The 23,744-nt window shown below is 37.2% G+C and overlaps 1 long non-coding RNA gene across 2 annotated transcripts in view; it reads right to left on the bottom strand.

Moving 5' to 3' along the window:
• Window positions 1–398: 398 nt before the first annotated feature.
• LOC115072700 overlaps window positions 399–23,744 on the bottom strand; it is a 61,121-nt gene continuing 37,775 nt past the window's right edge. For both annotated transcript variants that reach the window (XR_003851731.1, XR_003851730.1), the window contains exons 3-6: window positions 4,938–5,055; window positions 2,605–2,698; window positions 2,362–2,497; window positions 399–1,392 (exon numbers count right to left, since the gene is read on the bottom strand). This is a non-coding gene — a long non-coding RNA (uncharacterized LOC115072700). The remainder of the gene's footprint in view (window positions 1,393–2,361; window positions 2,498–2,604; window positions 2,699–4,937; window positions 5,056–23,744) is intronic.

The raw sequence follows: 23,744 nt of genomic DNA, 5'->3' as shown, positions 1-23,744 counted from the left end.
CTACAGGCATTGCACGCACACGCACACACACACACACACACACACACACACACACACACACATGCAGACAAAACATACATATAATAAATAAATAATATATAATAATATATTATTATGAAAATATATAATAAATAGTTTTGAAAAACCTTGAAATGACTAGAGTTCTCATTAAATGTATACTTCTTCTTTATTATATAATAACCAGAGAAAAGTAGACATGTCATATTTTTTAAAAGATTTTATTATTTTTTTTTATGAGTATGAGTGTTTTGCCTGCATGTGTATAAGTGCACTATATACATGCAATGCCCTGCAGAGGTCAGAAGAGAATGTTGTATCCTCTGGAACTGGAGTTATAAATGGTTGTTAGCCACCACATGGGTGCTGGGAATCAAACCTGGGTCCTCAGAACAGCAAGTATTGTCAACCTCTGAGCCACCTCTCTAGTCCTCAAAGTTTCATATTTTAATCATGCTTGAGAAAAGAATTCTGCAAAATAATTGCTGGTCTGAGAAATGCACATAGCCATGTGCTAAAGCATAATCATGGGGCTTAGGACTCCAGCCCATGTAGGTAGTAACTGGCTTGGCTACTCCTTCAAGTCACTCTGTAATATAGATTTAGTTCTTTCTAGATAAGAAAACCTCTAGCAGTTCAGCACTGGGATTTGGTTAAACAGATAATCTAAAACACTGGATGTTTTCTTAAGTCTTATTTCAACACTCCAAACCTCTGGAGTTTACTATATTGGGCTAGAAATCTTAGAAGAAGAGATGTTCTCACAATATTTTTCAACATAATTTGTTTCTGGTTTTAGCCAAAAACAATGTAAAAGAGATGTGTCAACACATCAAGGTCTACCCTTAGTTTAAAAGGAAGAAGAAAAGAAAAAGAGTTGGAAGGAAAAAATAAAAGCCTTAAAATCCAGAAAGCTCCATTCTGGCTTACAGTTAAAAACAGCAACAACAAATCTACAACCACAGTGGTAAGCACCTTGGACATTTATCACTTATTTTAATAGATTATTGTGTGGTTCCCATTCAGATAGAAACTATCCATTCAGTTTTCCCTGCCTCTGGCAAAGTCATATCAACTAAAAGGACCAAAAACCATGATGGAAAGATAAGAGTTCTAAGAAGGGCAGCCTGCAATAAGAAACACAATAACGGGAAATAGGTGGTGGTCACAGAAGCACTGAAATGTGGCCGAAGTGTGAAGTTAGGATGAAAAAAACTGTGAAAACAAAGCACTGATTGAAGCCAAAAAGGAGAGTACGATTTTTTCACTGGGGGAGAATCTTCATCTGCATGTTTGAAATACACTGGTTTTTCACTGCCAGACAACTTTAATTGAATCTGTCTTCCAGGAGAGGAAAACAATTTTAAAAGACCCCTAAAAACAAAACAAAAAAATCGGTGAGAGACCACCTGGGTTTGAACTTAAAATCTATTTTGCACACCTGAAGATAATTTAAGATTTCCAAATGCATTTTAAATGCTTAATTTATTAATACAGGGGCTATTTTTTTATATTCTGCAAAGGTATAATTTAATTTTCTTAACTACATTGATATAATTAAATACTTGCTCAAAGTGGACTATTGTTTCAGGAAGCAGCACCAGCTGCATTTCTTAAGTACCTAATTCCTTCGTCCCAGAACATAAGTAAAACCACAGTACATAGTACTCAGAAGAGGAAAAGTGTGTCAATCTAGAGTCAGTCTCCAGTCATTTACAGAGATTAAAGTATTAGCCCACAAATGTTGCAATGTAAAATTCATATAAAAATATTTTTATAGGGCTGAAGGGATGGTTCAGTGATTCAGAGCACTGGCTGCTCTTGCTAAGGACCTAGGTTCTATTCCCAGTACCCACATGGTAGTTAACAACCATCTGTAACTCAAGTTCCAGGGGAGTCAGACACCCTATTCTGACATCTAGGGGTACTGCTATCCTCAGGGAAGTAAACTTCTAACATCAAAGAAATATTCAAGACTCTGAATGTTATTTTAAACATAAAGCTCAGGATCACTTATACATAACATGTATATATTATCATGTACCTATAACAAAACATGTAATATTCCAAGGTGAAGAAGGCATGTGAAATAACTTCAGAATGTGGCTAGCGGTAGTTTTAGTTTAGTGTTTCTTTATCCTCCATAAGCATCTCAAAATTGTAAGCCTGTATTTACCCTCCTTATTTCTAAATAAAACTTTTACCTTAGTTCTTAAAAGTGTGTCAGAGAAATTCAAATGCAGGTAACAAATCTGCTGAACAAATTGGTCCATTTGTCAAACATGATGCTCAGTGCTAATGGTGGGATTGGTGGGGAATTTGAAACCCATTTAGAAATGTTACCTCCAGTGGAGCAAGGACCTTATTTGGATTGAAGTTGTCTGTGAAAATCTGTAAGGAAAGGCTCAAAGGCTGTTTGTGCCTCTTAATGCACTCTAGTCACAGCACAGTTGGGTGGAGATGGCGCTTTCTCTTCTCTCTGAAGGAAACAAGGGAAAGTTAATTGACAGCACTGCAGAAATGTTTTACCAGCTGCCTGACTTTCTTTATAAGGAGCCACAGAAAAAGTTTTAAAAACCTGCTTACGATTGAAAGATATCTTCCCATCCCCGTTGCACACGCTACCATGAATTGCACGGGAGGGGTGGCTGCCATTTTCTTGTTTTGTGATCTTTGAATCCTAGGCAAGTTGGAAACATGAATGAAAAGCAAAAGAACCATTACATTGAAGAAAGTAAGAAATTTCAGACAGATGGTACTTCATGGAGCTCCTTTCAAAGTGCTCAAATCCCTGATTTAATGAACAGCAGCAACAGTATGGTTTGGGGGCTGCCTGCCAACATGCCAATTCCATGGAAACCGAATATGACTGTGTGGTAAATATAGTCTGGGCCACACATAGGAATGGGTCAAGCTATATTGTGCTGGCAGTCTGTCCAAGCCACACTGGGAAATGAAGCATCTACTGCTTCCTCATTTTAACAACAGTTTGGGGATTCCCAGATAAAGAGATGTGTCATTACAGTCTTGTGGTGTAGACAGAGACTGGCATGAGTCAGGCAGAGCAATTTTTGGATTTTCCCTCTGCTGAATTTGAGGAACCTCTGGGAAGGCTTCCCAAATGCTTGTGATCCTCACAGCTGACACCAGCTTCTCTCTTCTCTGAGAGTCTGGAGTCATCTCATTTCCCTGTGAAAACACTGATGGGCAAAGTCAAATAAGCACACCCGCCCCCCCCACTCCACCCAAGGGATGTGGAATTAAAGATGCGGGAAAGATGTTAAACAAGTAAGAATCAAATAATTGCTTTCATCACAGCTGTGATAAAAGCCTATGAAGCAGAAATAAAGTGTATTAGGAAAACAAAGTTTTTATGTTGTCTTGTGGTCATTCAACATTGAATGTCCAATGCATAATAACTTTCTATTGGTGGGACGGTTCCCTCATTTTTGCAGGTCTCCCTAAAATTTCTGGGTAGACTGTAAACTCAAGACAGGCAGGAACCAGGCCTGCGAACCTGAGAACACTGAACCAACAAAGATCAATAGCCATTCAAAACTGCAAAATGGCTTATGTTACATTGACTAGATCATATTGAGGAATACATTTGCATAGGAAAGGAGAAAGGGACAATTATGCCAAGCAAACAGCAGCTACTGCATAAGTTTGGTGGCACTGAAAAAGTGGGACTTCTCAGTCTATATGCATCTCAGTTATGATCTGAAATATGTGGGAAAGAAAATGGAAAGACTAAGCTTTCAAATTCTTTACTTTCAGGGACTGGAGAGATGGCTCAGGGATTAGGAGCACTGGTTCACAGAAGATCTAGGTTCGAATCCAGTACCCACATGTAGGCTAGCAACTGTCAGTGACTCCAGTTAGAGGAGATCTAGTTCCAGGAGATCTGATGCCCTCTTCTGTCCTCCGCTGGCATGGCACAACACACGCGCACTTAAATATATGCAAGCATAACCCTCATACACATAAAAACTTTACTTTCTGTAGCTCTAAAGTGTGGGATCTATGAGCTTTCAGACACAAAGGTAGGAGTGGAACCAAGTAAGAGGTAGAAAGTTAAATTGTTCTGCAAAATAGGAGAATTAAACTTGGTGAGGGAATGAGGATGCAAAGAAAAGGGAAACACACGCGCACTTAAATATATGCAAGCATAACCCTCATACACATAAAAACTTTACTTTCTGTAGCTCTAAAGTGTGGGATCTATGAGCTTTCAGACACAAAGGTAGGAGTGGAACCAAGTAAGAGGTAGAAAGTTAAATTGTTCTGCAAAATAGGAGAATTAAACTTGGTGAGGGAATGAGGATGCAAAGAAAAGGGAATTTGCATTCTCAATTCTCTCATCTCAACTCTCTCTCTTATATATAGTTTATGTCAGTGATGATTTGCAGGAAAATCAAGGGAAACAAGACCCATCTATCATCTGGGGACATTTTCTGAGACAAAAACTCCCCAATGATAAGCTGATTTTGTACTCTAGGACTTCATTGGAAGTAGGAACTGAGTCAACCCTGAAATCATTCTGATGCCAAGCACTGAGGCCTTCCATGTGGCCCCATGATTAGTTCTACCGCCTCCTTGTATTCAATTTGTATCCCCACCCATCCTTGATCTCCTAGTCAAAATTAGCCTTTGTGAGTACCATTCCTATAGGTTCCTACTTACTGAAGACGTACCTGTTGAATTGAAGATTGGTAAGGTAACAGTGATTGATATGCTTCTCAGATAACCCACTTTCTTCTAAATAAGTACAGGTAAGAGGTTATCACAAAGTAGTGATTTCAATATGTTGGATAATGGAACTGAGGTATTTGACTAAGCAGGTCTTCTTACCCTTTCTCAAATCATATCACACAGGCTAACCTCACCTGCCTCAACTATAACATACTTGCTCTGATTACCTCATTCAGCAAACTTCTGCATCAACTCATCCAGTTTCATGCCAAGCGCACTGACAAAGCTCCAAAGTATCTTAAGTCCCCAAGCCATCTTCCAGCTGTTAGAAATAATGTGCTTCCCCTATAACATAAAGAAGATTCAGTTCCAGAATCACTGTCAGTGAATATTCAAACATTATGCAAATCAGTCAAATTTATTCTGTGCTTTGCTCCTTCATCAAAAACCATGACAACAACCACAAGAATTTTCCATAATTCTGCCTACAAAGCTCTCCAGAAATAGAGGGTCTATTAAGTTGGATTTCAGAATGTAATATTAGAAAGATCAAGTCTTTTTAAAACCACAAAGAGAATAAAGTTGCAGAGTTTGGTATTGTCGGGGCAGAACTCCAGAATCCCCACAGGGTCCAACCCTGTAGAAATAGTTATTCTCCTTTTCCAAGTTGGCTCACTACTACAAGACCTTTGCTGCACACATAATGTTTATCGTTTTTCTCCCCCACTGTTATTCATGATTGAAACTGCTCTAGAAGGCAGGTGTGAGGAATGAAATATTGAAATATAAGGTGATGATAACAGACTTCAAGCTAAATTTTCAAAGCAGGACTTAAATCATTTAAACTTCATACAATTTCAAAGAGTTTTTTTTAATTTTTTTCTTTAAAAGAGAAAGAAAACACCTGGCACACTATTTGGTGAATTCACAAAGAAAGAACCCAAGGAAATTATCTTTGACTGGATATGAGGATAATTGGTTATATAGTTTAAATGAGGAATATAAGTATTCTTGTAAATCCTGAATGGCAACTGCTCTTTTTTTTCTTCACTTAATTCTAGTCTCTCTCTCTCTCTCTCTCTCTCTCTCTCTCTCTCTCTCTCTCTCTCTCTCTCTGTCTTTACTCCCTCCCTCCCTTCCCTCCTTCCCTCTCTTTCTCTCTGTTTCTATTCCATTTCTTTTCTGAATTTGGTCAGAAATCGTGCTTATTTGACTTAGCACCAAAATTGAGAGTTCCTTGGACAGTCGTGTAAAATAAAGGTGAATCCTGGGGTATTAATGTCCTCTCTAGTAAGATAAAAATTTAATCTAAACTTAGAGAAGAAAAATTGAGAACAAGAAAATGACCTCATTAGGTAAAAATGTGGCTCACTTGCTTATTTCTTCTTAAAATGAGTGCCTTCTATAAAGCAAGCAGCTGTCACTGCAATAGGATGATAGTATACATCCAGAATCCAGCCGTTACAATCCTAGCACCATTTATAAGGGCTGCTATGCTGGGTAATTATATTATTGTTCATCTTTTCTTCTCTTCAAAATTATGTAATATTAGGAAGATAAAGGAAATGTCAGTGGGTTTCAAAATATGTTCTAATAAAACTTCTAGTTTAAAGCATAGTTCAAGGCGATAAGGTTCCATAGCCTTGGTTCTATCTCCCCACATCAACATCTACCTCAATGCACTGTATTTTTCATGCACCAGCTCCTTAAACAGTGCCCAGCATATTGATGGTGCTCAATATCTACAAGAATATTTGTTTAAAAATGAGATCCTTCCTCCTCCCAGCACTCATCAATTGCCAAAATTACCTTATATTAGGGTTTCTTACCACTTCCCCATGCCTGTGATGGAACTTTGGTTTAAGCTTGCATAGGACTTGAGCATGCTGTGACCCTGTGAATTACACAGGGTGGGACTCTGGGTGGGCCCACTAGATGGACCCACACTGAAGGATATTTGGAGTCATAAATCAGACTCTATAGGCTGTATTATATATATGAGGGTACAGTAAATTGGGCGGGGGTTACTGGGGGGAGGTGCAGATGGAGGAGGGGATCTAAATACCATCAAAATACATTGTATAAAAATCACTCTGAGAGTAAAAGATGTTCAGGAAGTTTCTGTCTGTGTACCTACTCCCAATGTCTGGTGCTTAGTAGTTGGCAGCATGCCCGTTGTCCAGCCTCTTCTCATCACAGGTGTAAGTCACACAATTAAGGTCTATGTTACCTTTTCTCTCCAGAGAAAATGCCACATTTGCCTGTATCTTCCAAACTGTGACTCAAGCATTTTGTAATGGAGTTATGGTCAGTGGTGTGTAGGTAATGAAAGTAGCTAAATATAGGTTTTCATGACTAGTTGAGGAGCATACTTCATAAGTTTTTAAGTTAAATGTGACAAGTTCTGCAACATCAAAATTATAGTTTGACAGCTTTTCCTCTATTTCAGCTTCTTTTATCCCTTGCCCCTGGTAACTGTGGATGCAGTACACGAAATCTCTTGAAACACAGCCTATTAGAGCATTTCCATTTGATTCAAACAGGAAATACCAGGAAAACTAGGAAGGAGCTGGTCCTTGAGAGATTTGTAGCTCAGATTTCAGACTCTAAGCATAGAAATGTGTTGGCTAATACTCAGAAGAAAAATATTAGTCAATTATGTATTTTTATTTAAAGAAATACCTTTCCAATATTTCTTACTAACTCTGAAATTTCAGTTTAAAAACCACCTTCTGTAAACTCTATTTTTCAATCTTCTGTCCAACATCTTAATTAGGAATTAGTTCTTACTAAATAGTCTTAGCTGGGCAGAGTAGTTCAGGCCTTTGATCATAGTACTCTGGAGGCAGAGGCAGGCAGATCTCTGTGAGATTGAGGCCAGCCTGGTCTACATACCGAGTTCCAGGCCAGCTGTAGTTACAGGGAAACCCTGTAGAACAAATATAGTAATAATGACAATAACAATAATCTTAAGATGATTTCCAGTTTATTAATATAATATTATTAATTAATTTTCCTAAGGTATTGATTGTATAAGTAATAACCCAAAATGAATTTTTCTTAAATTATCTTCATAATATCACAAATTTATTACACAAATGCAGTTATTCGCAATTGACTTCAATGATTAAGAGAATATATAAGCTTTAAAAAGAAAAAGTTGTCATAGATTTTTTAAAACTAGAAAATTAGCATGCCTCTTCAAAGAGCTTTAAATTTACCAATGTTTCTACAAACAAAAATTATACTTTAAAGTCTGTTTAGTCCTGCAAGAAATACTAATTTTAAATGTGAATAGCTAAAGGCTATACAACAAGAAACAATGCCAGACAGGAGATGCCTTCCTTTGAGTTGTTGGCCAGGGTGGCCCAAGAGACTCCCAGACAGTAACCCAGCATAGAACTGGGAAAATGAATAGCAGACCTCAATCTTATCTAAAGGAATATTGGCAACTTATTGCTGCTAGATGAGGAAGAGCTGATTTTCCTAATACAAGGAACTCTAGGTAGGCTGACTAAATTCAGTGGACAGACAAGCACTGGGGAATGCCTGGGGGCACTGACAATACAGTGGACAGTAACAGGGATGAGAGAGTATATGGGGTCCAGTGGGGTCGGGGAGACTATGGGAAGGTGCCATTTGGGATGTGGGTTTATAGATGAATAAGATTGTTAAATACTCTTCAAAGCATAAAAATTTGCCCCTTAATAATTAGTAGATTTGAAAAATATTACCACTGAAATCCACCTGATGATTTTATATCCATGCTCAGGTGCCAAGGATCTCAGAAAGTAACAGAATGTGACTAGTCATAATCAGGTATATAGGGATTTGAGGCATATGTGCAAACATCTAAGTGTTAGTTGCATTAAAAATTAATTTTTCTGTATGAAACAGTTTATTTTAAAATGAAATGGAGATCTTTTTTAAAGATTAAAAAACCTCATTCAATTTTATGTCTTACAGGGTTTATACTGAGTACAATATTGTATAATTGTGTTATTTCAACTGTAAATGAAAAATTTACAGCCAATTTTGAAAGAGATGCAGCTTAGCTCTGGAAATTGTTACTGAATATGTCAATGCTGTTGTAATGAAATGTTTATTCTAATTATGTGGTTATTAAATAAATAATTTTAAAAGAGATTACAAAAGAAAAAATATTACAAATTTTACGCTTTATAAAAAAAATGGTGATTCCCATCTTTAAATTCTACAAAAAGTTGTCGTCTATAGCTTAAATAATATGAAATAAAAATTACTTGTGGGAAGCTAGAGGCAATACATTCCATACATTGTGGTATTTTAGGACAGGGGAAAACATAAATTGCTCAGGTATATCTTGGCTAGAAAACATTTGAGAAAAGGAAACTCCACTTTACCTTTGTATCCAATTTTCCAGTGTAATGTGTAAGTACACAGTAAACCACTGTTGACCTCCCCAGTGCCAAGAAGTTAAAATTACACTATTAACTTTAGAACATAGGTATTTAAAGTAGCCTAACAGAGGTGCTCTCTCTCTCTCTCTCTCTCTCTCTCTCTCTCTCTCTCTCTCTCTCTCTCTCATTTTTTTCTCAACAGGAATGATTATGACCTCAACAAGCCTGTGTTTATTAAATATCAACAGAAGGGAACTGTATGCAACAGATTTCAAACATAATCACTGCTGTTATAGTAACAGGAACAACCCAAGAGAGAAGCAGAGAGGTTCCTGTGCTTGATCTTCAAGTAATTATTATACAGGTATTCATGCAGGCTACATGACAATCAGGGCACTTACCTACTGAAATGCAACAGATTTCAAACATAATCACTGCTGTTATAGTAACAGGAACAACCCGAGTAAAGCAGAGAGGTTCCTGTACTTGATCTTCAAGTAATTATTATGTAAGTATTCATGCAGGCTACATGACAATCAGGGCACTTACCTACTGAAAACTAGTGTACTTTACATCTCCAATCTGTTTGCTTGGTTTTCATAGGACTGAATTGACATGTTGATTAAATAAGCATTCATCAAACAGGCGCCCTGCTAAATGCTGCAGTTATCATAGTGAGCAAGTCAGCGCCTTGAACTAGATAACCAGTTTACTCTGTGTGGATGAAGTGATGTTATTAAGAGATGAAATTAGACATAACAAATGGGTGATTCCAATATCTTTCATAGGACTGAATTGACATGTTGATTAAATAAGCATTCATCAAACAGGCTCCCTGCTAAATGCTGCAGTTATCATAGTGAGCAAGGCAGCGCCTTGAACTAGATAACCAGAGTTTACTCTGTGTGAATGAAGTGATGTTATTAAGAGATGAAATTAGACATAACAAATGGGTGATCCCAATATCAGAAAGAATTATCCCATTCTAATTCTACAAATAGCCTTGAGTACATGGGAGCAGAGAGTGGAAAGAACGATGACACTAAAGAGAGAACATAGGATTAAAAGTAGTTTGCTATAACTGTAGATAAAATTGTGTTTGTGTTTGGTAATGGTAATTTGAGAAATTCATCTCTTCTGATAAACATGAACAAATAAGGTACAAAGGCAATCACCTCAAAATAATGCAAAACACATATTATAATCCAGTATCTAACATTGGACCAAATGGATCAAAGCTACAAGCTTTTTAAGATCTGAAACAAGACAAAGACAACCACTTTCACCATTTTATTCAATATAATACTGAAAGTGCCAGCCAGAGTAATCAGGCAAGAGAAAAAAAATACATGGTATCTGTGCTGGAAAAGAGGAAGGCTAGCTGCCACTGATTGTAGATGTTGTGATTGTAAATATAGGAAACTCTAAATCATCACTTAAAGTGTTATTAGACCTATTAAATGCTGGCAACTTTTTAGTACCCAAAAAAATCAACATGGGGATTGGAGAAATGGCACAGTGGTTAAAAGCACTAGCTGCTCTTGCAAAGATCCAGGGTTTGGTTCCCAGCACCTACAAGGCAACTAACAATGATCTGTAACTTAGTTACAGAGGATCCTACACCCTCTTCTGGCTTCCATGGGCATTCCATGACATGCATGCACTTACATAGATGCAGGCAAAACATTCATACACTTAAAACTTAAATATAGATAAATAAAAAATTTTAAACCAACATATGATCATTATTAGAGCTACTATATACCAATAGCAAATTATCTGATATAGAATTCAAGAAAGCAAGTCCATACTCATGCAAGCAATCCTAATTAATTTCAAGGAGTCATTCTTTAAAATGACATGAAAGTAAGAAGGGACTTTTTGAGAAAGAGAAATGGGTCCAGAGGGAGTGGGAGATTGATAAAAGAGGACAGTGGGGGGTAAATATGATCAAAATGCATTATACACATTTAAAATTGTCAAAAAATGAATAAAAATGTAAAATTTTTTAAAAAAGGAAACCGTACCATTGCCTAATGGAGCTCACAGAATAAGTCAGTAATACATTTGGCAACTCTAACATGAGGAAAGATGACAAATCTATATGGTAGTTAATGCTTCTATACTACAAGTGTTAAAATATTCATTCTAAAAGGAGTGTGGAATTTGTTTAACTCCAGTAAACCCGTTAAAATATAAAGAGCTCAGTAGACTAAAATGTAAAAATATGAGTGAATTACCTTAAATAAATCATAAGAGATATGCCACAAAATATTAGAGCACTGTTTGACAGATAGCAAACAAATTTCTGGGAGTTAAAGTATTTCCCTAAAGTCAGATCTTGTAAAATAAACTTCTAGACCTTGCCTGTGTTTGTTTTCCTCTCAGATGAGGGGCAGGAGGATTCTTCTTAGGACTGTTAGATTAGATTAGGTATATTTGACCTAATTTCTTCCTCTAGATCAGCTCATGCTAAACTTTACTGACTACATAGACACCAGGGATGTCAGTATAGATTTTGATCCAGCAAGCGCTGGGGAAGGCCTGAGAGTCTTCAGTCTGGGAGGCTGTGATGTAGTTGCTGGTCTGAGAACAAGGTTCTCACAAATTCCTTTCAATTGTTCGGCTCTTTTTCACTGCCTTGTTAAATTCAGACTTCACAATAGCCTAAACACAGCAGAACTTTTGAAAAGGAGGAATTAGATTGACTTCAATGTGGCCCCTAAAGGGAGATGGACCTTTGTTTTAAAGTACAAAGCACACAGGATAAAACAAACACAAAGGATAGTCACCTTTTCAGTTAAATCATTTGTCCAGCACAAAATAAACCAGCAAATCTTTCAGAAGGAACAACAAAACAACACGTCAGGTTTAAAGTTAATTCTCTTGCATTTCCCCAGTTCATTTCAGAGGAATATCACGAAGGAAGTTCGAATCTGAACCTCTTTTCTTTCCTAAATGCTTTCTTAGCCCTAGTTCATCACCTAAACTTATATTTTCTAATATTCACAATACTTACAAAAGAAATTTTTCCAATACATGAGCTATGAAGATTTAGTGTCGCCTAATAAAGGAGATGTCAGAACACTACATAGTTATGACCTGATAAATCCTTTAGAGCTATCTGCAAGTAGCAATGAACCCCAGAAATATTTGCATCACATTTTCCAACCATTGGTATTTTCAGACTTTTTGCAACTGGAAATACAGTTTTAGCATTCATTAGACTACATGATTCTTCAAATCCAACTGGCAAGCCCTCCTCCAGGCTGTATGTGCAGGTATGTGTTCCTAGAAACGAAACAATTCTATAGTGAAGTTCTAAAGCAAGTAATTTAATTCATAATTAGTGAAGCATGCATGTTTTCTCAAATAAGAAAAAAATCTAATCTCCATCTAATGATTATATGCAACTACTTTAAATAATTGTGACAAAATGAAACTATATACAATGTCAAAAATTTCAGATTAAAATATGCTCATAATTTTATGAAAAGTATTGTTAATTGTTGCTCCATTTTCTGACCAAGTCTATATTTTAATCAGAGAAGAATGATAAATCCGTAGATTGGTTTTCCCAATATACATAAACAGAATTCAAAATTCACAAGAAAACTATAAAATGCTAATGGATTTAGCATTTGGTGTTTAGGAACACAGACACACTTAGTAATCATTCCTATGCACCTGATGTTTCAGCAAACATTAGACAGTGCTTACTTTTTCAGTCATGTAATTAAGAATCAAAGATTCTTAAAATGAGAATTTAAGAATTGTTTTCATTGCAAGTGGTTGTATAAAGTACATTGTTGTTTGCTGTTGATTAATCCGTAATGAGTTTTTTCTCCTTCTTCCAAAGAATATCATTTGTCTCAGAAGTTTCACAGGCAACAACAGCAAAGGATCTTTCCTGATAGACTGTGCTTTCCCCATCCTCCTCATCAAATCTCTCCTCTTCTTTATATCTTTGGACAGCTGATTGTCTACACATTCATACTATCTGGTCTTGCCCACACATCTCCTGTGGTTTGTCACCTAGTTTTGTTGAAAACATTAATCTATATACCCTATTTTTACTCTCCATATTTATGAGGGAATTTTGAGGTTGTCAAAAATTATACTGCTGACAATGTTTTATTGATATGATATTCTTTAAAAGAATATAGAACAGGGCCAGGCGTGGTGGTACACGCCTTTAATCCCAGCACTCAGGAGACAGAGGCAGGGGGATCTCTGTGAGTTCAAGGCTAGCCTGGTCTAAATAGTGAGTTCCAGGGCAGTTGGAGCTACAGGGAGTCCCTGTCTCAAAAAGACCAAAAAAACAAACAAACAAAAAAAGAATATAGAACAGGAACTACCTATCTCAAAAATTCTTATCTTTATTCTTGGCCAAAGTTAAATATGTCCAATTTGATTACTATCCAAAAGTATTCCTTAAGTAACTAGTCAAAACATTTTACCCAACCATGTACAGTGGCCATGAGTTCATGGACAGCCTGGGCTATAGAGTGAGTGTCGTCCTAGCTAGTGTGGGCTAGAGTGAGAGTCTTCCAAAGGAAAAAGTAATGAAAGGAAGGAAGGAAGGAAGGAAGGAAGGAAGGAAGGAAGGAAGGAAGGAAGGGAGGGAGGGAGAGTGGGAGACTGGGAGGAAGGGAGGGAGGGAAGGAAGGAGGGAGAGGAAGGAAGAGAAGAAGGAAGGAAGGAAGGAAGGAAGGAAGGAAGGAAGGAAGGAAGGAAGGAAGGAAGGAAGGAAGGAAGGAAGGAAGGAAGGAGGGGAGGGAAAAAAACACCAAAAACAAAAACCTCATTGTTCTAACCAACTCATTTGCTTGCTGGGCTCCTTTTTCTTGTAGTTCTCAGCTTTCATTCACATCTAGCAAAAGTCAAAGGAAAGTTCCTTGACACTGAACTTAGCAATGATTTGTAGTTATCACACCAAAATCAGACAACAAATGCAAAAATAAATAAGCAGGACTATATCAAACTAAGAAGTTTCTGCACAACAAGTAGTCAACAAAATAAAAAGGAGTCTATACTTTTGAAGAAAACATTTGCAAATTATATGTTAAAAAGTGATAACCATCCAGATCATAGAGAACTTATGAAACTCAATGCCAAAACCTAAATGGGACTATGAAGTCATACAAAACAAAAGGTAAATGAAAAATGCTCAACCTCTTTACTGGAATTATGGGCAGTTGTTAGCTGCCATGTGGGTGCTGGGAATGGAACCCAGATCTTCTGCCAGAGTAGCCTTGCTTATAACCACTGAGACATCTCTACAGCACCCCCTCTGTGATCAATTTTAAGACTAGTTTATAGATTATTTTTTCTACTGGATTTAATTGTCATATTTTGATTTGTTAACTTTTCCAATTATATATCTCAAATCTTTTCCAATACTCTAAATTATAAATTTCTTCTAAATATGATCACATATATTCAATTATCTATCAAATTCCTCTCCTTTCCTTCTTATTCCATCTCATTACCACTTTAGGTAGGCAACATCTTCATCATCTTGGAATGAGTTTACCTTACAGGGCAGCTGACAACTTTCCATAACTCAGCATTATTCTAAGTTGGACAATAGTGATGATATGAGGAAAAGTCTCAGCTCACATGCTGCCAGCCCCTTTCGTGTAGGGAAGGACAAGCAATAAACAAACAGAAATTAAATGTATCTTTTGATGGTCACTTTTAAGTGTCAACTTAGCTAGATGACAGTCCCCAATTACTGATTTAAACATCATTGTCTGTATTATGAATATATTCGTTTCATGATATATATTATAAATTTACTAGGTTACACTATATATTAGTTGACTGAGTAGAGGATATAACCCAGGGTATTCTGTGTGGACCTGATTCCATCTGCTAAAGGAATAAGCAGAACTAATGCTTCCTTGAGAAGGATGTAGCTCCCTCTATGTGTATACTGAAGCCTTAGCTCCCGCCCAAGAGTCCATCCTAGCTGCCTCTCCTTTGGACTTCTCTATTGTCTGATCTACTTCCATGGACATGTAATTATTGCAATTTATATCTCCTAGTAGCTTTGCTTCCCAAATTGAAACATGACCAAGACCTATACAATGCCAGACACAGATAAAAAAGCAAAGCTGGAGGGGAGTGATAAAGACTGTGAGTCAAGGAGAGTCCTGCTAGTTTATATCGGGTAAAAGCTCACTGATAAGATGCTGTGGTTGATCGATTGCTCCACTGGTGTAATACCTCATCCCTCCTTTATCCAGGCCTTTCACCATGTGACTTTGCAATACCTCTCACTAAAAGACAGGGCCTATTTTCACATCCATCAAACGTGGACTGACTTTGTTGTGCCTTTTCCTTCTTTTTTTAAACCATTGTGATATTAACAGATGAGCAGATCTGGAGGAAGACCTGTCATCCTATCACATAACTACTGTTCTTTGGCCACAAACAAAGGTATACTAGGGCTCAGAGATGCTTGAAAGAGCTTTTAGTCCCAATTATCTTAAATGAAGCTATAGATTCATCAATAGCCAGATGACTCAGAGAAATGAATCTGCTCAACCAAGATAAGCAAGAACTTAGCTGGTCTGTTGCTGGAAAAAATACCCATGAGTGAGCCTAAGTCTGAGTAGGCAAGTCCTGTCAGATTGGATACTACTAATAAAGTACATAAATCTTTATTGTTAAAAGGCCACTGATGTTCTGTAAACACTTGAGATTACAGCATTATTGAAACCATAGGTAACTGATAGGAAATTTAAATAGACTTAACAAAATCAAAAAAGAAGGTCATACTAAAAGAACAACATTCTAAGCACTAAAAATAGGCAAGAGCAAGTGCTCTAGCACAAGTCTGCTTGTCATGCCTAAGTCAGAAGATGGATTTGAGTGGCAGGAACACCAGGAGAGAGAATTATTGCAAAGCAAGGCAAGTAGTAGACAGTCAAAACATGCAAGGCTTAGTAAGATAGGGTAAAGACTAATAAGACAGAAAAATGATAAGTGGCTCGCTTACAACTTAGCATCAGAACCTGACTTCTAGTTTTAAATATTCCCCTTAGCTGTGGTACAGAAAATGAAATTATTGCAATTTGAATGGAAATACCTCCCACAGGATCATGTGTTGAATGTTTGGTCCCAAGTGGATTGTGCCATTTGGGGAGGTTGTGAGCCTGTTAGAAGTCAGGACCGCAACGGAAGAAGTAGGTTGCTTCGGGAAGATATTAAAACCTGCAAGCCAGAGCATTCTTTGAATATTATTTATCTGTCAAGAAAGAGTTGTTGTTAAATCCTAAGGACACAGCAGCAAATGCTTGTTAACTGCTGTAGTTCAATGCCAGATCCTGTTTATTTTACCAGCATTACCAATTGACCACAGGAAGACACTCACACTTTCCCTGAAAGTTTCCACAGCTGAAAGGGGTAGCAGCTCCTTTTTTAAAATTTAATTCTATTTTAGGTGTATAACTGTTTTACCTTCAGGTATGCAAGTGCACCCATGTGTGCAAAGCCCGTAGAGACCAGAAGTGGGTGGCAGATCCTCTCTAACTGGAGTTACAGTTATTAGCTGACATGTGGGTGCTGGAAACTGAATCCAGGTCCTCTTCAAGAATATCCAGTGCTCTTAACCTCTGAGTTATCTATCCAGGTATGAAGACCTTGATAATATTCCTTGGGAATTGACTATCCAAAGCATCCATTAAATATGGATCTCCATTTCCTTGTATTTACCTTGAAGATTATTTTACCTCATTTTGTTTTGTGAGCCAACAGACAAAGAGTTAGTGTGGCCATAGAGAAGACCTCTTTTGAAGAAATAGAAGACAAGCCCTAATGTCACCAGTGAACAGTATTTCTTTTTTATTTTAAAAAATGTTTTATATATTATTTTTATTTATTACCTGTATGTATGTAAGTGGACCCACATAGAGTAATATCTACAGAGGTCAAAAGAGGGCATCGAATTCCCACGGAACTGGAGTTACAGATGGTTGTTAGCTACAATGTGGGTCCTGGGAATCAAACCCAGGTCCTCTGCAAGAGCAGCCAGTGCTCCTAACCACTGACCCAACTCTTCAGTCCCATGAATAGTATTTCTTATCTTCCTTCCATCCCTATCAACACACCTCCTCCCCACCAGTCCCTTTCCATGATTCATGAAATGAAGTCTCAGTTTTTGAAATCCAAAACTTGTCAACAGCTCAATTTTACATTTTTATTTGGGGGTTTAAATTTCACTATAATCCAATCATTTAAGATGCCTCAAAAATGTGCTTTCACCTCAATGAACCATTTCTAAGATAAAGAAATGATTATAGTTTTGTACGGGCAGATCCAAGTAACTTTAGCTACATCAAACTGGTCATTATATTTTATTTTTTTGAGGCAGGGTCCCTTACTCAACCTGGAGCTCATTCTGCTGGCTGGGATGGCTGGCAGTGAGCTTCAGGGATTCACTAAACTCCCCGCCTCTCTGCTCCCAGCACTGCTGTGGTTTCATGCTGGGCATGTGGGCACGGATGATGTAAATTCAGGTCTTCATGCTCCTGTAGCAAATACTGAGTCATCTTCCAGCTCACAAGTCAATCTTATCCCAATTTGTTTAACTTCAAAACCAACATAAATAATTTGAAAAACACAGTTTCATTAAGCATGCATTTATACGTTTGCTCTTAGATATTGTGAGATCTTGCTAAACTAAAGGAAAGAAACTTCAGGTCTAGAACAAGTTATTCAAAAGTGACTTTATGAAAGCTTAACAATATGGTAATCTAAACAAGACCTCCCTAAAGATAGCACCAGTTGACATGCCAATATGGGAAATTTCACAAGGTCCCATGTCTAGATAAATGCTATAGGCAACCAATGACTGCTGAGAGAGAAAGAATCAGCTTTCTCCATGGACAAGTTCCCTAATAGGTTATCTAATCCCAAGTGATCAGCTCTAAACACATATTTACATGAGCATCATCAAATGGATTCAGTACATTATATCTATATAATATGCACGCTACATTTTATCTATAATATATGGATATATGTAACAATATTAATCAAGGAAGATGTCACAAAATTGAGAGGGAGTGTGCTAGGGAAAGATGGGAGGAGTTGGAGGGGTAGAGAAAGGGGTGGAGGTGATGTCATTACAGTGTTTGTATATGAAATTATCAGTTTTTTTAAAAGAGGTTGCACAGTGTTTTTAGACATAAACATTGTTTTATTTCAGGGAAAATAAACCAGTTCATCCAGAGTGCTACTAAAGGGTTCTTTGGTAAATTTAATTTGGGAGAGTGAAAGTATGAAGGTGAACCTATTGAACGGTATTATAACCACACATAGCCCTTCACTAACTGAGAATAACTCATCTATTATAGCATAAATGGGAAATTTAGTCAGACAAGCTATTGTTTCTATTGTACTTAACATTTGCATAAACAGCAATGTCAGTTTTGGAAGTCCAGAGCTGATTTCTGTTTTAAAAGACTAAGATCATTTTGTTACACATTTTGAATGTTGCTTTACTTGGTTCCATTACATACAAATATTAGAGCTAGCTCTTTGAAGGAAAACACTGGGATTTATTAATTTGTAATTCTTTTTTTTGGAATTTGTTTACCAGCTTTTCTTTACTGAATTCTCAGACTGTGGTTTTTAATAACTATAAGTTCAGTTAGGTGTTTTACATTTTCTGTAGTACACAAGTGAAGGTACACTGAGGTTGTAGAAAAATAGCAGAAAAATCATGCAAAACCTCTTGGTGCCTGGGAATGGAAATGGTCTAATGTCAAGGCCTGGGTGCCCAGGACCACATGTATATTCAAGTTCATTGTTAGTCCTCAAGGGAGGTGGGAAGTCAATTCTTGAACATCCCAAGACTAGAATTTTCAAATGACAGATACGTTGTCTGTCCCCAGCATAAACCCAACACAGAGGCAAAGACACAGCTATGCACAACCTGAGACCTCAGGGAAGGGATTTGTGGGGACTATAGCCACTCAGAGAAGGCTGAATATGCTGCCTGACATCAGCAAGTCCTCCCTCCTCCAAAATGCTCCACCATCAGCCCACCACCAAAAGGATGTGGAATTGTGGCTCAAGGTCAGGGACCACAATTCCGGACTCATGGAAGGGAACCACAACTCCAGGTCCTGGGAATGGGACCACAGCTCTAGGCTCACAAGAGGGGACTCACAGCTCTAGCTCACAGGAGGGGACCACAGCTCCAGAGAATAAGAAGAGCCACAGCTCCAGATTCACAGGAAGTTACCACAACTCTAGCTCATGGGATGGGGACCACAGCTCTTGGTTTAGAGGAGGGGGGCACAACTCCATCTCAACCACAGCTCCAGAAAATAAGACAGAACCACAGCTCCAGGTTCACAGGAAAGGACCACAGGAGGTAACAGTTCCAGGCTCATGAGAGGAGCCATAATTTTAATTATGTTTGTTCCTAGTATTTTCCTGTCTCCATCACTCTGTCCATATGATTACATTTGTGTTTCAGAAGGAGTATTTTGACTTCTGTGAAGCAAATGTAGGGAACAGTTACTTGCTGAGTTGAATTAGTATTGGAGAAAAACAGTCTGCTTTTATTCAAAGACACAGACGGATCAAGTTTTTTCTATTTCATGTTAAAGATGCTGTTGGCTTTTTGGTATCTGCCCTTTTCACATCTTCCTCCATGGCCAGTGGGAACAAGTGATGAGACATCCTCTTACTGGAGTCATGTTTTAAGTTCTCTAACTGGGATATGAAAGTCGCTTCTCTCTCTAAACTCCCCATCTTTACTATGCTCTGGGGTCTGGGCCCTTGGAGAGTGCATGGCTGGGTCCAAGGGGCATGAATGACTCCCTGCCATCCTCATCATTGCCGTCCACCACCTTGGGTCATTTGCCCCACAGTCCTTCATGCCCACACCTCCCTGCATTAAGAGCTGCCAGCACCATTACTCTGTCACCTCTGGCCATGCACCACCATCTTGGTTCTGGCCGGAAGTCTCATCTCCCAACTTGTAAATTTTAAAATTCCCAAGCACTTGAATGATTGTTTATCAGTTCTCTAAAATACCAATCACATCCTATTCTAATAATAGAACATCAGACAACAGTCATTAATAAATCACATTGTATTTTTATTTTGGCCTATTGCTTAGATATTTAAGAATGTATATTTCATATGCAAAACTTGCCAGGATTACACTAATGATATAATGTAGGTAGCAATTTGAGAGGAATGGATTTATAGCAATCACTGCTTTAAAAATGTAATGATGAAATGACATAGCAGTCCTTACAGCATTATTAATTTTGATGAGCTAAATTAGTTATATTATTGTTTGAGCTAGATCCCAGCAAGAATATCATTTTCACAGAAGTTATACAAATCAAAATATTTTAATGTAATTGTAGACTATATCCTTCATTTGTGAAACAGTAGACTGAATAATTTCTAAAAAGTATTGCAGAAACAAGTATTTTTTTTTAATGTCAGTTCAAAAATCTCTTGCTTTTCCCTTTCTTTTCTTTGAAGTTAAAGAATCATCTTATATGTTTTTGCATGTTTGTTACTTGTTTTGCTTAGCACAGATTGTACTACATACATTGCAGCAGGACTCAAGACTAGCTGGTGGGTGTTTGTATGTTTGTGTCTGTATGTATGCATATGCATAGACGGACAGAACTACGGTGAAAAAGGCAGAAAAAGAAAAAAGGAAATGTTAGAAATGAACATTTAGGTTAACAACAGTTTTAATTTTTACCCCAACAAATCAATTTAATCTGGCTTTTGTCTGAAGTAGATTTGATTATTTATGTCCAAAGATTATTGCAAGATTTTAAAATTGTCTCATCTTATTTTTATAAATGTTTTCATTTACAGGAGAGTGGCTACAAGTAGTTGATAGTTATCAAAGTAAAGATTCAAAGGAATACTGTAGGGATAAGCAAATGCCTTCTATAAATAGCAACTATCTTAGATTTGAGAGACATACCTCTTTCACAGCTACTCACCAGTGCCATGGGTAGCCAAGATAGGTGACAAATACACAGTGAACATGGCTATGTTCTACTGAAATTTTATGGATACTGGAATTTGGATTTCAAACAATTTTCATATATTATGCAATATTCTCTTGTCTTTTTCGGTGGCTTAAACTGTAAAATCTATTCATAACAGTAGAAAATACAGGCATAATCTGCAGGTCTGCTTACAGACAAAGAACATCATGTAAACCAAGCTCCATAGCCCAACCTGCTGAAGTGCAGCCACCTCCTTGGGCTTCAGTTTTCTTAGATGTAAGGTGAAGAAGTAGAAACGCTCCTGTCAGATAGCATACCCAGTGAACTTCCTGTGATCACCATCCAAATTGTCAATATGCTAATATCTTTTTTGTTAAGAAATGAAATGTTTGTACAACTCTTTTGTATATTATTCAATTAAATATTTTCCCTTTTCCATGACCTGGTATAATTTTGATAATTTTGGGGGTAAGAACATTAAAGTCTTGTGGTTTTGAGAAATGCTCCAAAGGCTACTCAGCAAAAAATTAATAAATAAATAAATAAAGCAAGCTTTGATAGAGAATGCAGATCATGAGACCATATCAAGTTCATTGAAAATGTGTAATACTTTCAGAAAATTATCCTGGAAGAAAACTGTTTAAAATATTCAATTATCATGTTCTCAATATTTTGATCTCCCTGGGAAATGAGTAGGGAAGCTTTCAAAGGATGTTATACTATTCTTGTCCTTCCCAAGATACAGACTATCTTCTATAATTCTGAGAAGAAGCCAATGATGTCTAAGGAAACAAAGGAAATTAAGTGAAATAGGTAATAGAACATCTGTGTCTTTTCTACATACCTTGTAAAATTGAGAAACTAGTAGCTGACACATTTCAAAGTAATAAGCATTACATTTAATTTTACACCCTCATAAATGCAATGCCTATTTTCAACTTGCCTCCCAACATAAAAAGTTAAATACTTTATGTAAAGACAGCATCACCACTAAACAAAAACAGCAAAACTCAAAGAATCTTTTATGAGTTGACTGAAGAATATCCTTATTATAGGCCTTTTCTTCTTCACCCTAGATCAATTAATTGACCATAAAAAGGCAACAAATACTCTGAGGAACTTGGTTTATACAATAAATTCTAAAACTAAATTTATAAACAAAGTGTTTTCATCACTGGAATGAGACTCTAGAAGGGAAGCAAACCCTTAAATTCCTAATGTCCTCATGTTACGAAGAATGACTCATATCACTTCTACAGGACTGTGGACATTCATTCTGAAATTGTTATGATTGTGACCATGTAGTTTTCTAGGCCTTGTACATATGATAAGTAAAATACAACTTTCTATTTCAATAAAGCATCCATTTTGTTGGTAGAGACAAATAAATAAACAACCTTTTCTAGTGTTAATTAGGGATGTGAAGAAAATCAAAATGCAATAAGAAAATGATTGACAGAGGGAATGTGGGACAGGAAACTCAGGGAAGGAGAAAAGCACATAAAAAGACCTTGAAACACATTATGTTTAGCAGGTCCAAGGTTCAGCACAGTGGCCCATATGACTAGAGGAAATAAAGAGGTGAGTAATGGGAACTGAGGTCAAGCTGTATTCACTCTGCTCTAAATGTGGAGCCTTGAAACTGACGTCGTTTTTGCAAAAGCAGTGTCATGACCTGACTCATGTCTTAACAGGATCATTCCAATTGTGTGTGAAGAACGTAACATGAAAGGGCAAGGTCAGATGCAATGATAAGAAAAACAATTGCAAGTGTCCCAGTGAGAATTGATGGTGAGCTGAGAAAGAGTTATGGTAATGGAAACAATAAATGGTAGTCGGATTCCTTTGGATATATGTCAAAGGAAGAGCTGCCAGAATGCCCTGAGAGTTCAGCAGTGGGAAGTGATGGGAATCGAGAATAACTCTGAGAATCCTGGCCTGAAACTGGAAGATGAATATTCCTCCAATAAGCTGTAGGGAGGAAGAGTATATTAGATTGGTGAGGTGAGAGAATGTGTAAAACAAGAGCTCCCTTCTGGATATGTTAAAGTTGAGAAGCCTATTAACTATCAAGGTTGATAAGAAGTAAAAAGTTGGATGTGTGATATCTAAGCTTAGCAGAGGCTGGAGATGTAACTTTAGCCTTTAAAGAAAAAAAATTCACCTTAGAAGTGAAAATAAAAAGAGAAACAATTCAATAGTTAACTGTCAGGGATTCTACAAATGTTGGGATGCTTAAAAGAGCAAGAAATACTGGAAGAAAATGGTCACGGAGGGAGGGGAAACACAGCAGAAGAAATGCTCTGGGAACCAAGTGAATAGAGAAATTGAGGAAGGGCCTGGGATCAGTCAAATGAAGCTTGTAGATTAATGTGAAGCAAAAAATAAAACCCCAAAACATTTGACAACAGAATTGGCAGTGCAAAAGGCTTAATAACCTTAATATGAGCCCTTGGCTGATGTAGCAGGCAGTATCTTCATTGAAATTAGAGTTACTTCCAGACCAAAGTAGGAGAGGGAATGAGACATGAGTATATGGTCAGCACTTGTAAAGGATGTTGAAGCTAAGAGAATTAGTGTGGCAGGAGGAAAGGACTGTGGATTCTTTCCAGGTGGAAAGTGGAATAAAGTGGTTGTATGAGAAAAT

The sequence above is a fragment of the Nannospalax galili genome, unplaced genomic scaffold, assembly GCF_000622305.1.
Source record: "Nannospalax galili isolate Female #2095 unplaced genomic scaffold, S.galili_v1.0 scaffold461, whole genome shotgun sequence".
Lineage (NCBI taxonomy): Eukaryota > Metazoa > Chordata > Mammalia > Rodentia > Spalacidae > Nannospalax > Nannospalax galili.
The sequence above is the reverse complement of the archived record's forward strand: the minus strand, read 5'-3'. Positions and strand labels throughout refer to the sequence as shown.